The sequence below is a fragment of the Tiliqua scincoides genome, chromosome 1 (assembly GCF_035046505.1).
Source record: "Tiliqua scincoides isolate rTilSci1 chromosome 1, rTilSci1.hap2, whole genome shotgun sequence".
Classification (NCBI taxonomy): domain Eukaryota; kingdom Metazoa; phylum Chordata; class Lepidosauria; order Squamata; family Scincidae; genus Tiliqua; species Tiliqua scincoides.
In genome coordinates, this window is record NC_089821.1 from 98,704,117 (window position 1) to 98,719,822 (window position 15,706).

Consider the following 15,706-nt stretch of genomic DNA (forward strand, 5'->3'; position numbering starts at 1 on the left):
TCCATCTGAGTCAAAGCCCAATGTGAGGGCAGTCTGTGGCTGGTTAGTGGTAGAAAGACACTGTGTTCCTAACAAAGTGGCAGCTCATTTTTACTTCATGAGTGTGTTTTTAAAAATTTAATCTTATGCCTTAAATTTAACTCTTAATGATTTTGCCACTATGCTGTGGTATTATAATGGGCAATATCCCTGGCTTTCTTGAAATGTTCATCTCACTAGGGTGATGCTGTATTGGCTGCAATTCCAACAGGGTCAGAAAATATAGATCATTAAAGCTTTCTGTGCTAACTTTGTTTCTGCGCTAGACTTTATGTTTCTGCAAGGAACCATTTGTTCCTCTACTGCATAGTACTTTGTGCAGAAACATCTGCAATATACAATTTATGAGCGTTTATTGAAACGGCTTCATAATTGGCTTGCATGGGGTCTTCTTCTGTAAGAACCAGTTAATATGCAGCCATTGCACAATCTCTTAGGTTTATACCACCACCATTTACATGGGTGGGCTTTGTTAAGGTTTTGCGTGATGAATACTTCTCCCATAGAACAGCTTCCATGCCACACCTCAACTGTAAATCCTTCTTCCCCATAAGCAATAAATTGATTTCTAGGATCTGTTGCACTGCTTACAGTCATGCTTCTTGGGCTGCATGCATGGGCAGGACTAATATTCAGAATACACAGTTCAAGTTAATAAAAGCTATCTCTGAGATAGAAATGGTTCTGCGAGATAAGTTATGATGGCCCAAAATAACAGCAGGGATATGATATAAAGTCAGTGTTGAATTGAATGACTATGGTTGCAACCCTGTGCAAACTTACCTGTGAGTGCACTTACCTATGCATACTTCCATAGTGGATCATAGTTCAACATAAACAATATAGGCTTGCCTGCTAATCAAACCCATATATTCAGAATCTGGCTCTTCCCTATAATTTTATTTGTATTTGAAATATCTGTAACACTTTTTCTATTTCAAATGTCCTTAAGTGGTTTACAACTTTAAAAAAAACTTTGCAATACAATAAGAGCAATTTAAGTAACAACTCCATGAGACAAGCTGTCTCAAATTGGGCAAAAGTTTTAAAAACACAGACTGAAAAAGCTGCACTTCATTTGCACATTAAAAGCCTTGGAGAAGAAAAAAAAAAAAGGTCATCTGCTGTCTAAACTAGAGGAGTTGATTTCCTGCCAATGTTTACTCTTTGAGGCTGATATGTAGGTGGTGATCTCTTACATTGGGTAAATTTAGAAATAACTGTTTCACAAGTCCTCTTAAATATTTCCCAGCAAAACCATACTGGGAATCATCAAATGTCTTTGGTTTGAAGCTCTCTGTGGCCTTGTCTCCCCCCAATCTTACTGTCATTTATTTTCCATTATAGTCATACTTGCAGCCTTTATTCTTCTAGCTCTTGTGTCCTCACTTGCCCCATAGCTGCCTTTGTCTAATAATTCTGCCTATTCTCCATTGTCCTTATGGACAATCCTCCAGGCATAACAATGTGATGTTCCATTTTGTTAACATTCTTCATTGAATTTCACCTTTACTATACAGCTCTCCACTTAAGCCCTTAGTAAAATTTAAACCAAATTTAAACACGTGAAATGTAATTTCATCTGCTTACATTCCTTCCTTCCACTTTCTGTCCTTCCTTTTTCTTGTTTACTCAAGGTGCTCAGATTCTCACATTTACTCCTAAATGCTGGCTGTCTTGCATTTTAAATCTAATCATTCTTGACAGTCTCCAGTTTCCTACTTCTTGAAATACTTTGTTTCTTTACAAAACAAGAGAGCTTTAAATTTAAATTCATATTAGTAAGCCATATACTACCCTTTACACATTCTATTGCTGTTAAGAGTCCTATCAATATAATAACATATGAAGGCAAAAATAGGATCCTAATTAGGGCAACCTAATTTATTATCTCATGTTTCAGAATCTGAAAGAAGAATTCAGTTTGAAAGGAAAAAACTAAAGATTTTTATTCACATCACCTTCTTCTAACTAACCATTCTTTTAATTGAATAAAGTGATCTACCTCCAGAAAACACTTTCTAAGTTGTCTCTTCTGCAGAAGAATGCCCAAATTGCTGCTAGGCAATCCCTTGTAGCCAGTTCTGGAGTACACACTTGGTTCCATCAGTGTACTGGTCAGGCCTCCATACCATGCCATGTGATCTGACGGCCAAGCTATTTATTTATTAAGACACACTGCCTTTTTTAATAGACTCAAGGCGATTTACATAGGCAGGCTGAACATAAATCAATTTTTCAATGAGATTTTTACAAGTACAGTGGGCTGTCCGCACCCATGGCTCTGACATCCACTGATTTGACCAACCGCATCCATGCCCACCTGCCTCTGCCTGTGCAGCTAGTCACATGGATCTGAGCAGCTGCCACCATTCTGAGGAGTAGGAGAAGGCCAGGCAGGCAAGAAGATGGAGGGTGCAGAGCTACCCACTGGTAGTGGGGTGGAGAGGGGGTGGCAGTGCCATCTCTACCCCTGCAGCCACTGCCTTCCACTACAGGATCCTGGGGCTCTTTGCTTTCCTGCTTCTGTGCCCTACAGCCACTGCAAAGAGCAGCCCAGCTGACTGCTTTCTCTTTACAGAGGGCTGCAGAAGCAGGAAAGCTAAGAGCAACTGGATGGCTTTGCAGTGATACTTTAAACACCAGGTGGAATACATGACACAATGGCAGCAGTGTTTTCAAATGCAAGCTGCAGCTGCTGCATTGTAGCCTCCTCTCCTGTTACCTCCTCTCCATAAGTTTCCAGAGCAACAAAGCTTGAGTCATTCCTCAGGCAAGGAAAGAGGAGTGAGAGAGACCAGCTAATGATCTGCTTAAAGTGGAATCTTAAGGTGCAGCTGGTGCCTGGCAGTTAGTGCATTCAACTTACCTGAGGGGCCTTCTCCTGAGGATGATGGCAGCCTCTTGGATCTATTTAAAAGAGCCAGTGAGTCGTGACCCCCCCCCCCACCTCTCCGAGTTGGCTCTTAGTGACTTGAGCATCTGGGGAATTTATTTGTGGGAGATTCTAGAACCAACCCTCCTCCTGCAGATAATGAGGACTCACAATTCCATGACACAACCTCATAGTACACCCAGGTGTTTCCCCTCATAATGCATAGCTCTTGCACTTTCCACAGACATGGCAGTGGCCTTGGTCTCCCACCCAAGCAAGTGATCCTGCTTAACATTTTCAGATGAGGTGATAGCTCAACCTCCAAAGTCTGAAGCTTGGTTTGTAGCTGCCTGGGAGAGCTTGGAAAGTGCAAGAGCTGGCAGCCAGGATGACGACTGCACTATGAAGAGAAGCACCTGGAGAAATTGAGGTTCTGCTAGATTGTCCAATGGATTAATGCTTGTAAAAATCTCAATGAAAAATTGATATATGTTCAGCGTGCCCACGTAAATCACCTTGAGTCTATTGAGAAAGGCAGTATATAAATGTCAGAATAAAATGTATTTGAGATAGATCTTAATTCTCATATATATGAAAATGTATGGATTTGATGTTTAAAGCTTTTAACAAATTGTTAAACAAAGACCTCTTTGGCTTGTTGCCCATTTAACAATTATCTAAATTTGTAAGTAATGAAAGAGGAAGCTTAGTTCCATTTGAAAACTTAACAGTATCTGTGTACGAACGAACACTAATCGTATTGTTAGCAGAGCTGTGGAAAAAACAAATTTACAGCAGAGCTGAGTTACACAAACTAGTACTATATATACTTTACAGGCTTCCCCCAGTATCTGCAGATCTAGTTATCCATGGTTCCATATGCCTGTTACCTTGTTCTTCTTGTTTACACTCATGTGAAGCAATCGGTATCTTGCTTTTACAGGTGGCTATAAGTGCATAATGTTTATAGCCAGAGAAGCAGGCAGGAAGCCCGCATGCTAGTGGGAGCTGCTTCCTGTTAACCTTCTCTGAATCATCCCTTCTAATGTGCAACCTCGGGTTAAAGCCTGTGAAAACAAGATACGGAATGTTTCACATGAACAAGAAGGTAACAAGAACAATGAAGGTAATGGGGGGGGCTGTGCAGATAAGGTTCCCCCTTATCCATGGTTTCTGGTATCCGTGGGGGGGCAGGAACATGTCCCCCCACGGATACTGGGGGACATATGCTGCAAAATAAAGTAGGCAAAGCTTCTTGGGGAGGCATAACAATACAGGGAAAGAAGCTAATGAGAAAACTAGGAGAGAGCAGCACACAAGCCTTGCAATGGGAAACTGCATAGGTAACAAAACAATTCCCCTTATTGCTGATGATGAGTACATATCCCCAAACCACTGTTACTGTGCAGAACTAACTTGCATGCTGTTGCTTTACCCCATATCCCAATTTTCTTACCAGTTACAACATTTCACATTTATCCCATAGAAACAGGAACTTCAATATGTAAATATCTGACTGTCATGGATAGACATGTGTTCTCAAAACCTTTTGGAGTTTGTTAAGACTTTGAAAGAGAATTGACTAAAGCAGTGTTTCTCAAACTGTGGATTGGGACCCACTAGGTGAGTCGCCAGCCAATTTCAGGTGGGTCCCCATTCATTTCAATATTTTTAATATATTAGACTTGATGCCACCATGGTATGTGACTGCATTTGGGGAAATGTTACAGACCTGTACTTTTAACAGGCTACTATATATATTCTTTTAACAATGATAGTAAATGGGACTTACTCCTGGGTGTGGGTAGGATTGCAGCCTAGTATTGCTAAAAATTTTCCTGCTTGATGATGTCACTTCCAGTCATGACATCACTTCCAGTGGGTCCTGACAGATTCTCATTCTAAAAAGTGGGTCACAGTGCTAAATGTGTAAGAATCACTGGACTAAAGCATGATACAGTGAACCTTGATTTAATGGGCTTCTATATAATGGACATAGGAAATATCAGAGACCTAGTTTGTAGGTGGTGAAAAACAGGCAACCTTCTGAGTGTAGCTAGAGGTATAAACAAACCTTAAAAGTGATACACGAATAAGCTGCATAGCTGCTTGTTTTTATTTTCTAATATAGTGAAGTGCAGCCTTCTTCTGCATGGATCCTTCAGACAAAGCAAGAAGTTATCCTGCCATATTTTCAGGTCTTTTTTTTTTAAAGCGCATGGCAGGAAGGAATGAGGAAGAGGAAAGGGGGTCAGATTGCCATGAATATTGTTATAACATTCAAAGTCCTTGTTCTTTAGTCCTTAGCTGGTGCTTGGGAAGCAGGTTGACCTCTCTGCCAATAATATGCACCCTGATTATATCCCTGCAGCCTAGTATTGCCTAGTATTGCTAAAAATTTTCCTGCTTGATGATGTCACTTCCAGTCATGACATCACTTCCAGTGGGTCCTGACAGATTCTCATTCTAAAAAGTGGGTGCTTATACTCATGGAGGGAAGCTGCAGGAGCTGCAGGGAGCCCTGTGCAGCCCTCCACAGGGTTCCCCGAGGGTTAGAATGTTCACACAGAGTGATCACAAAGCACTTCCTGTTTGTAGTTAGGAACTGCTTTGTGATCACTCTGTTTGAACATTCTAAGCCTTGGGGAGCCTTGCGGAGGGCTGCACGGGGCTCCCCACACCTCCTGACGCTAGAGGCAACCCTTCATGTGTATAAGCACTCCCTTTACACCTCCATTAGTGAAGTTATCCTGGGGATCGCTTTGCTGCAACTCCCCTTACCCTGCTCCTTAAAGGGACTGGGGGACCTTTACATGAGCTGGTGGGTTGCAACCCACCAGTTTGAGTACCACTGATTCAACCAATTTCCCATCCAAACTGGAATCCACCAGGGTGATGTTGCTTCTCCCCTGCTTTTCAATATTGTGATCAACGCCATCATGGGGAAGGCATTTGAGGATAGGCGTGGAGTTCAGTACGATATAAACAACTTCCTGACTGACTTGATGTTTGTAGACAATAGTGCCATATTTGCCAACACAGATGCAGAGGCCACTGACATCATTTACCAGATTGCGGACATCGCCCAGTCCTACGGCCTAAGAATAAATGTGGACAAGACCAAAGTTATGACCGCAGATGGATCATAGACCAATGTTCACCTCAATGGAGCTCAAATTGAGGTGGTTCAAGGATTCAAATACCTGGGATCGGTAATACAGGAGGAAAATGTGGCATCCATCACTGAAGTCCACAGCAGAATCTACCAAAGAACAGCAACAATTGCTTTGCTCAAATGGTGCCTCTGGCAGAAGACCAAAATTCGCCTCTTCTGATCCTGCCAATATTCCTATATGGATCAGAAACATGGACTCTGCTCAATTCAGACATGAACATTCAGATTTAATGGCCTTCCAGCATTAATGGACACTCTCCCTATTAAGCCCATTAAATGTAGGGTTCACTGTACAGTAAGTCCTCAATATAATGGGCAAATGGGGGAAAGCGTGTCAATAAAATCCAAATGAATCTGTTTTTATGACAATGCACACATGGAAGTGCAAAACATATATGAGTAGTTTTTAAAGAAGCAGGCAATTTCTGTTATTTCCATAGTCTGTTAAATTGAGGTCCACTACATCAAAGGGCTCACTATATTGCAATTTAGTAGCTGCTCTTTTTTTTTTTTTAAACACAGGGCACCGAATTCAAAATACATACTGTACTATAGTTGCCCTCATATTCTAACTTTTTCTGGTATTTCAAATACCTGACCTCTACCAAGACTTTATTTCTAATTAACTGAGAGAGAAGTTTACATTAGCGGTAAGTTCTATTATTCACATGAGTCATTAGCCCATTTTTTTTCTTTTAGTTGGTTCAACTTTATTCAGTTATTAGGTGTCTGTTATAGAAAAATATGTTTTGCCACCAGATGGCAGCGTATACCTACAATATAGATGGTGTTGGACTGCTAAATTACCCACTGGAATTGCTACTCCCTTTTCCCAGTCCTGGTATTTGTAACCTGTAAACAAAAGGTGACTGCAACAGTTAGGAAGAGAAACGGATATGTTTTGGTATTGTATTCAGGTTTGCATCCAGCAAAAGATATCCAGACAAACACATGCATTTCTGCACTTGTTTCATCCTGAAAGCGCAGTTCAATTTGAAACAAAATGGATGTTGGGTGCGATTGAACCTGACTTTGGGCATAGGACTGGCATACAGTAATTAAAGGGATTTGTCTTTAATTTTCTGTCTCCAAAATGGAATTGTTCTAGGTTTTCTTACTTTATACTTCAGGGCCCAATCATATCCCCCTCCAGCCCACAATTCATAGTGCTGCTCATGGGAGCACACACTGAATGCTATGGGAGGAGGGCAACCAGATGGCCCATGAAAGGTCTTTGTTACTTACCTCCCTATAGGCTGCCTGGTCTCCAATGGGTCTCCTTGGACCTATACTAGCTATTTAGTTGTAGTAAGTCCTAGGAGACTTGGGTGGTTTGGAGTGAAGAAAAGGGGAAAAGATCTTGGTGTGCACAGCTGCTGATGAGATCCTCCTGCTTCCAAACTAATCCCTTCCTGGCCCACTCTCCACCCTGTACTACCCCCAAACTGCCTTGCTACCAACCTGCCTGCTTTGGTGTGGTTTTAGTGAGCCACTATCACACTGCAGGACCTCCGGCTGTTTGCGATAGCTGCCCTGGCACTCTTGACGGAAGTGTGGCTTTCACGCCATCAGTCTAGGACTTAAAGTGGCAGATCACTAGATGCACCACCATAATCCCCAGACAAAACTGGACTGTTGTCAGACTCTTCTCCCTTTCTGAGTCAGGGTCCTTATAGCAGCTGCCTACACTCCCGCTTTAATGTTATAGCAGGGATATAGATGGATGGGACTTGTCACAGAAGACACAGTGTGCCCCTCCAACACACAAATCCCCCACCCACATATCCCAATCCCCCACCACTGTTGGCAGCAGGACACTGAGCAGCCACACAGAGATCATAGTCTGTCTTGCTCTTGAAATTGCCCACATGGGACAATTTTAAGTGGATAAAGTCAGACCAGAATGGCGAAGACCACAGTGTGTGAGGGCTGTGAAGGCTGATTGCACTGCATGTGTGCATCTAGTTGCTGAAATTAGTGGCACTTGGACATGTTCCTGGAAAAAGTGGTTAGTACGCAACACAGCTGCAAGACTATTAATTGGGTTCAGTCATTGGAAACATATCTCAGTGCTTAAACATCTTCAAGGGAGCTTAAACAGCTTCTCTGGTCCTTGCGAAATGCTTACGCTTACCTTGAAAGCCCTACGTGGTTTGGGACCTAGCTACCTGAGGGACCAGCTACTCCCACAGCAACCTGACTTGCACTATGCTCATCTTAGGAGATACTTTTTCTTATGCTGCTGCTGACTGAGATTAGGCAATGGCAGCTGGGGAAAGGGCTGCCTTCATTGTAGCACCCTGCTTGTGAAATTGTCTCCCCAAGGAGGCTTGCTGGGCACCTATATTGTTTAAGTGATAGTCTCCCATCAAAGCACACTGAATTACAGCATTTTAAATCCAAGTACACTGGCTTGACAGACTTCACATGTCATACTATGATGTTGAAGTGCATTGGAGCAAATATTTAAGATACTTATATCAGTGCTGAATTTCAATATTAAAGCTTAAGTAGGCTTTAAATTAAATTATTACAAGATAATTTGGAACAGGATTACAAGAAATTACAAGATAGTTTGGAACTGGATGAAGAAAGACCAATTGCATTAAGATCCAGGCAAAACTGAATGAATTACAGTGAACAGCCCTTGAGATCTGAGATAAAAAGGGTATCCTTGACTGATAGGTGTGCCTTTACCTGTACAGTCAGGTATGCAGTTTTTAGTTGCTTCAGGATTCAGCACTGCATCTCATCACTCAAGCTGTTCTTACAAGAGCCAGGTATGCTACAACACATCATAGTTTGTATTTTAAAGAGAAAAATCTCCTTTGAAGCAGGGTGCATCATTTATACAATATACAGATTGTGCATAAAATATCTGTACCTGAATACAATGCAGACATTCTGAAAACAAAATATGAAAACATCTCTAATTCTCAGTTGGATCGGATCCATTTGATCCAATACAACAAGTGTAAGAGCTTAGTCAAATGAAAGGAGAATTATTTTCAAGGAATCTGGTAACAGACAAGAAGAAACCAGAAACGTAAGAAAGGAGAGGCTTGGCCCAAGAGATCTGGCGGCAGAAACGGGGGCAGGGGGGGAGAGTACAATCCAGGAATACAATCCATCAGTAACCTGCTACTGATGCAAGACTTAAGTGTTGCTTTGGGAATATTGTAGCTAGTTAAGGTCAGGAATGTCCAACCAGCTTTCTGGAGAGTGGATTTACCCTGCGCCTCAGATGCCAGAACAGATATCAGAGGAATTTGATGTGATAGGGAGGGAATAGATAAGATAACGGATAGACCAGGTCAGGCCTATGACTCTGCTGTGGTGATGGTAGAGAAATACTGGATGTTTCTGGAGATTGGGAGGGACCTAATAAGCATACAGGCCTGTTAGCTGAAGTCCTGACACATCCCTGACTTTATAAGAATGTACAATACATACACATCAAGAGTGTATTATATAGTTGGTATTTTTAAACTTGTTGATATTTGCCCTATGCTTCATGATTAGGGCAGATAGGAAATTTATTAAGTAATACCTCCCACTACTTTGAATTTGGCTGGTAAGTCAGGGGGCTATAAAGCCCCTTCTTGAGTGTGTTTGTGTGTGTTTTGCTTGATGTGCATGCAGTTATGTTTAAATGTGCAGCAGAGGTTTCCATGGTCCATTCCCAGCTTAGGACAGCTGTTTCCTCTGTTTTACAAAGTGGTGGTGAAACTCTCAAGTTTTATATGCTCTTTAGGATCAATAATTCCAGTTCAGTGGTTTTAAAAGCTTCACGGGTGAGTTGGGGAGAACATTGATCTCAGTGCATACAGTAACACACATGATCGTTTGGAAAGCCTGAGTCAGCAACAAAGAGGGTCACCCTTTCCTTATGAATGAATCCACCCCCAGCTTTAGCTCGATAGATGGAACTACTGTATATACAGCTGGAGGCAGTGGAGTTTTTCAGAGAGATGAGGGGACTGCCAACTGCATAGATCCATATGCATATCCTGATCAAGGAGAAACACAAGCGGAGCGTGCTTGAAATTAAAATGGGACTGAGAGTTTGATGTGGTTTGTAAGAGCATTTCAACAATACAAGAGATATGCAATTAAGAAGATATGGTAGTTACTTTAAATTGTATACAGAAAATATTTATTATTATTATTATTATTATTAACAGTATTTATATACCGCTTTTCAACAAAAGTTCACAAAGTGTTTTACAGAGAAAATCAAACAAACAACTAATGGCTCCCTGTCCCCAAAGGATTCACAATCTAGAAAGATGCAACACCAGCAGACAGCCACTAGAAAAGACATCGCTGGGGTGAGGAGGGCCAGTTACTCTCCCCCTGCTAAGTAAAAGAGGAGCACCCACTTGAAAAAATGCCTCTTACCCAATTGGCAAGGGTTATACCTTCTCCACACTTAATTCAGTGCTTATGTGCTAAACTGGAAGCATAAGAAGCCGGTAGTGTAGGTGCCTATAAAAGATACCTCTTTATCAATGTGATTGCATTCTACAGTGACTGTGATCTTCTATGGCTGATGTCCTCCATCATAGGCAGGCTGAGGCAGGCAGAATGGAAACACATGTGCAAACTACAAAGGGCAGATGTGTCCCTTAAGCACATAAGCAGCCCTTCAATTTCACCATACAGACTTGTAGATTAGTGGGCTTTAAAAACAGCAAAAGTTAAGTCACACCTTATATTCAAATATCAGTTTTTCCTCCCACTTTTGATAATTTCCTAAGAAAATCAGACAGAAAGAGCAATGGAAAATGCAGGCTGTATTTGTCTTCCTTGCTGTGTGGCCAGGTTGAATCTTGTCTGCTCGCTTCTATTTTTAAAAAATGACATTGAAAAAAACATGTCTTTGTGGAATCCCCTGAGCTTTCTGACAATAATTAGTTTCACAGTAACCACCCGGCAGCATCAGAACTGATTGACAAATAAATTAACTCTGACAGCCAGCAGCCTGAAATAATCAAAAGCAGATAGCAATTTTCCTCAAGCAGCAGGCAATAAAAATTGAAAAAACTTCACAGATCACGTACAGGAAAATATTCGTATCCTAAATAGAACAGGGGCTATTTCAGGGCTCCAAATGGAACCCATTTGGTCCCATAGTCTACTAAGTGTTGTCCATTATTAAACTATGACCAAGCATTTGTTCCAAATTGCTCAGATCAGGTTGAATGAAAATGTTGGTTTGCCCCATTACTAATTGTCTTCAAGAATATATCGGGTCATCAGTCTGTATAAGAAACCACAAAAGTAAATAACCAGTTCAATTAAGCCTTCTCTGCCCAATAATAATAATAATACAGGTATTTTCTGCAGGCACTTGCCTATAAGTCGACCCCACAGATAAGTCGAGGGCAGGTTTTGAGTTAACAATCATGGAATTTTCTGTTACCCTCGGATAAATCGGGGGTTAAACTTAGAGGGATGTCTGACTATAGTTTTGTCTGATTTTACCCCAGGCCAGATCCTGAAAAATAACCTACCACTAATTGTTACCTAAGAATTGTAGCCTCTAATTTATTAAAAACATAGTAAAAGATCATGATACATTTTTATTCTTTTTAAATTCTGGTCTTCACCACCTTTTGTAAACACTATCAGAGTAAGTGCACTGTAAACAACATACCAGTAAATCAGTGGTTCCCAACCTGGTATTCATGTACTCCCAGGGACACTCAACAGGACCTTTAGGAGTAATTGAAAAAGAATGGAATAATGGTAGAAAAAGGCAGATCATGCTCCAGAATGCCTTGCAAGGACCAGCAAAGGAGGTACCTAGTTGGCTTTGAAAGCCCCACCAACAGCTAGTTTTTGGTCATCAATTCATGTATGAACCAGTGATTGAGAACCAGCACAGTAAAAAAGTTGAAACATAATATGTAAAGTGATCAATCACCAAGAATTTCTCAGCACACTTCTGGTGCAAAACAGTGCAAAGGCAGAGTCTTCTGTTCCTCAGACAGATAAAAATAGAAAACACTGTGATGAATACATGAAGTCTGGGTTTTCATAGAGAGGAGATGAGGGCTTGTATTATTACAAACATTTTGCTAATATGAAGGGTACAATTTATTATTGCCAAGGGATCTGCAAGTGAAAAAGGTTGGCAACTACTGCAGGAGAACCATGAATCAAATCCACCTTTAAGGTGTCTGGTGTGTTAAGCCAGAAGCTCTACATACAACATACAACCATAACACATAACTGAGAGTGTGCAATTCAGTTCACAGCAGAGAGATGCAGCTGCATATATTTGCAATCCTTTTTACTCAGAAGTAGACCCACTGCTTTCCATGGGTGTTATTCTTAAGTAATGCTGCATTGAATTGTAGCCTGAGAATTGTTGCTTCAAATTGAAAGGGGATCCCATCCTGGTGTTGAAAACAAAGACCTCTGCCAAATGCAAAGCCTTTGCAAAAGGGAATCGGGTTGCAGCAGCAAAAGGGAACGGAGGGGAATAAAAGGTTAACTTTGTCTGGAACATCCCAGGAAAGTAACTATAGCAACTAACCAGCTGCCTGCCTAAGCTTAGCAGAGAAACAACCTGTTCAGAGTTGAAAGGCTCTGCCCTCTGATTGACCAGGCGATAAGGCGAAGTGAGAATTGGAGCTTGATTACTTGAAAAAATTTCACATACTATATGTGAGTATCTACAGTATATATACCGCCTTTCTTGGTCCTTATTCAAGATTTTATTCAAGGCGGTTTACATAGGCAGGCTATTTAAATCCCCGTAGGGATTTTTACAATTGAAAGAAGGTTCTATCTTACAAGAACCACAACATTCAGATGTTTCTTTCTGATCTGGTTTCACATTCTGGCCTCCATCCTCCCACACTCAGAGCAGATGGAATAACTCGGCTCAGCTTGTCAGCTGCTTCAAGGTTGCATGGTGCCAGTGGCCTCGAACTGGCGACCTTGTGGATGTTATCTTCAGGCAAATGGAGGCTCTACCCTCTAGACCAGACCTCCTGCCCAATGTTGCATATATGCAACAGGGACCAAATGTGTACACCTGTGGGCCAGGCAAAAATGGGTTTTAAAAAGGAAGACATAATTCCTTTGTCATACCCGTCAACATTTCAAAGGTAAAAAGAGGCACATCTGTAACATACGGTATTTATTTTCAGTGTTGACATAAGAGGTCAGCATTGCAGGACAGCTTTTAAGAGGCCAGGGCCTTCAGAAGGGCCCACTGACGTTCTATGACTAGAGGTGTGATTTTTCAGAAATAACGAAATAAAATACCCTTTCTGCAATTCTCCTTTTTGTTTAAAAAGAAAAGTGAAAAAATACAACTGTTTACTAATATTTGTACATATTGTTCACAGTAGGCTGGTTGGGCTGGACTGAGGATTCATGGCTAATGGACTGTGGCTGCATTTGCTGACACTATACTACCTATATCACCTACCTAGTACAATTTTAAAGCAATTATAATTTATTATTATAATTTATAAAAATGTACCCTTGGAATAGAAACACATAACACTACTTTCTGCACTTTTCCTTCTTGGGGGAGAAACAAAATTTGTGAAAAATTAAAAACATTTAAGAACATCTCTATATATGATACCATCTCAGTGTCCATAGCTTTTGAATGATCAAAAGAATTGCTCTGTTACTGTCTCCCCTCTCCCATCCCATCCACCAAGGTAAGCTTCACCACAAATCTTGGAAGGGGCACTGTGAGCCCAATTCTATGCATGCCTTCTCAAAAGTAAGTTCCATTATAACCAATGGATCTTACTCTCACGTAAGGGTGGTAGGATTGCAGCCTCACTCAGGCATTCGGGCCCACTGAAGGTGGTTTTCAGTTTCCTCAGGAACATGAAGCTGCTGCTGTCTGTTCTCATATCAAGAATCATTGTCTAAAGCAGGGGTGCTCACACTTTTTTGGCTCGAGAGCTACTTTGAAACCCAGCAAGGCCCGGAGATCTACCAGAGTTTTTTTTACAATGTTTGCGCCATCATAACATATAACATTTATGTGTACAATGTATGTTGGTGTACCTTGAGCCCCACTGAGTATAACAGGACTTACTCCTGAGTAGACATGCCTAGGATTAGGCTGTGAGGCTGCAATCCTAGCCACACTTACCTGGGAATAAGCCCCTTTGAGTACACTCACGATCACGTGGATTGGCACTCCACGATCTACTCATTTTGCTTTGCAATCTACCAGTAGATCGCGATCCACCTATTGAGCACCCCTGGTCTAAAGTTTCCCATCACCTCCATAACATACTGTATTGCTAGAAACTTGTTCCACTTGCTGTGCACCATTTTCCTGTTTGGCCCTCACATTATATTTTTTTCAGACATCATGTTAAAACGTGGCATATTTTTCATTGACATTTGAGGTTGGTTATGGCTGCCTGTTGCTGAAGGAAATTACTTTAGCCTGTTGGCTGGTGGGTTTTGTGTTTGGCAGTTGCATTGCCTATCATTTGGGTAGTTTATGCTTTTTGGTACTTTGTTGCTTGGTTGTTTTTATAAAGGGTTGTGTTTCTTTTGTATTTTGTGTTTGTAAGCTGCCATGGATTAATTAATCAGGATATTAATGAGTTTTTAAAAATAAATGAATAAATCTTCCATTTACTCGGTAAGTGTCTGTCCTCCACTGTATTAAAAGCCACAAACTTTTTCTGGTCAAAGATGTAACAGAAAGGCATAATGGTCTTACAAAACATTATCAAAATTTCAAAAGTAACACTGCTTCAGTGTGTCAGATGGCTGGGTGTGCACTGCAAATTTGTTAATTGACATTAGGGACTGTCCCTGGTGAGTTGGGACAGTTGGGAAGGTTTGGCTGTGTGTCCCCCCCCCCCATATAAAAAAAACGCAACTCCCTGCAAGTAGCAATTGCACACCAGACAGGAAGAGGTGCTGTAGCCCCCATGGTGCGTGCACAAAGTAGAAATGTTTTGTGATTGTGCATGAATAATTTTGACCGTTTCCCTTTGGGGAAAAAATTTTTTGTTTGTACAACTGTTCTATTTGGAAAATGATAGGAGCCCAGAAAAACTGAAGATGGTTCTGGGAAATGTTCACATTTTTCCAGTGGCTATAATAAGGTGGCCAGCTGCAAAGCAGCCAGGCTTCTGAGTACTGAAGAGGGAATTTCAGCTTTTCTCATCACTGTATGGCACACAGCACCTTCCAGAATATGGGTTGGGAGGTCTGTCCTCCAGTCCTTCAGGTCACCCTAAGTCTTAATAAGAGGATAAACTACTCTCTTATGGTGGGTAGAATGAAAGTCAAGGGTAAGGTAGAGAACTATCCAGTATTATGACCTTTCAGTTGGCTTTCCTTGGACTTTAAAAGCATCAGCCTTATTACGCCAACTGCTATAGAGGCATAAATGCTTCTCAAACATAAACACTGCCAGATGAGATTACTAATAGTTTTCCTATGGAAACCTCTGTCCGTGTCAATGGCCACAATCAGATATATCATCCAGGAAACAAAGCAGTTTGTAGCAATTTTTGATTTGACCCCTATGCCTAGCTTATAGCATCTTTTGAATTCATATTAATGCTGTGATCCTTCTGGTTATTAGACACTGACCATTAAGCTTGCAT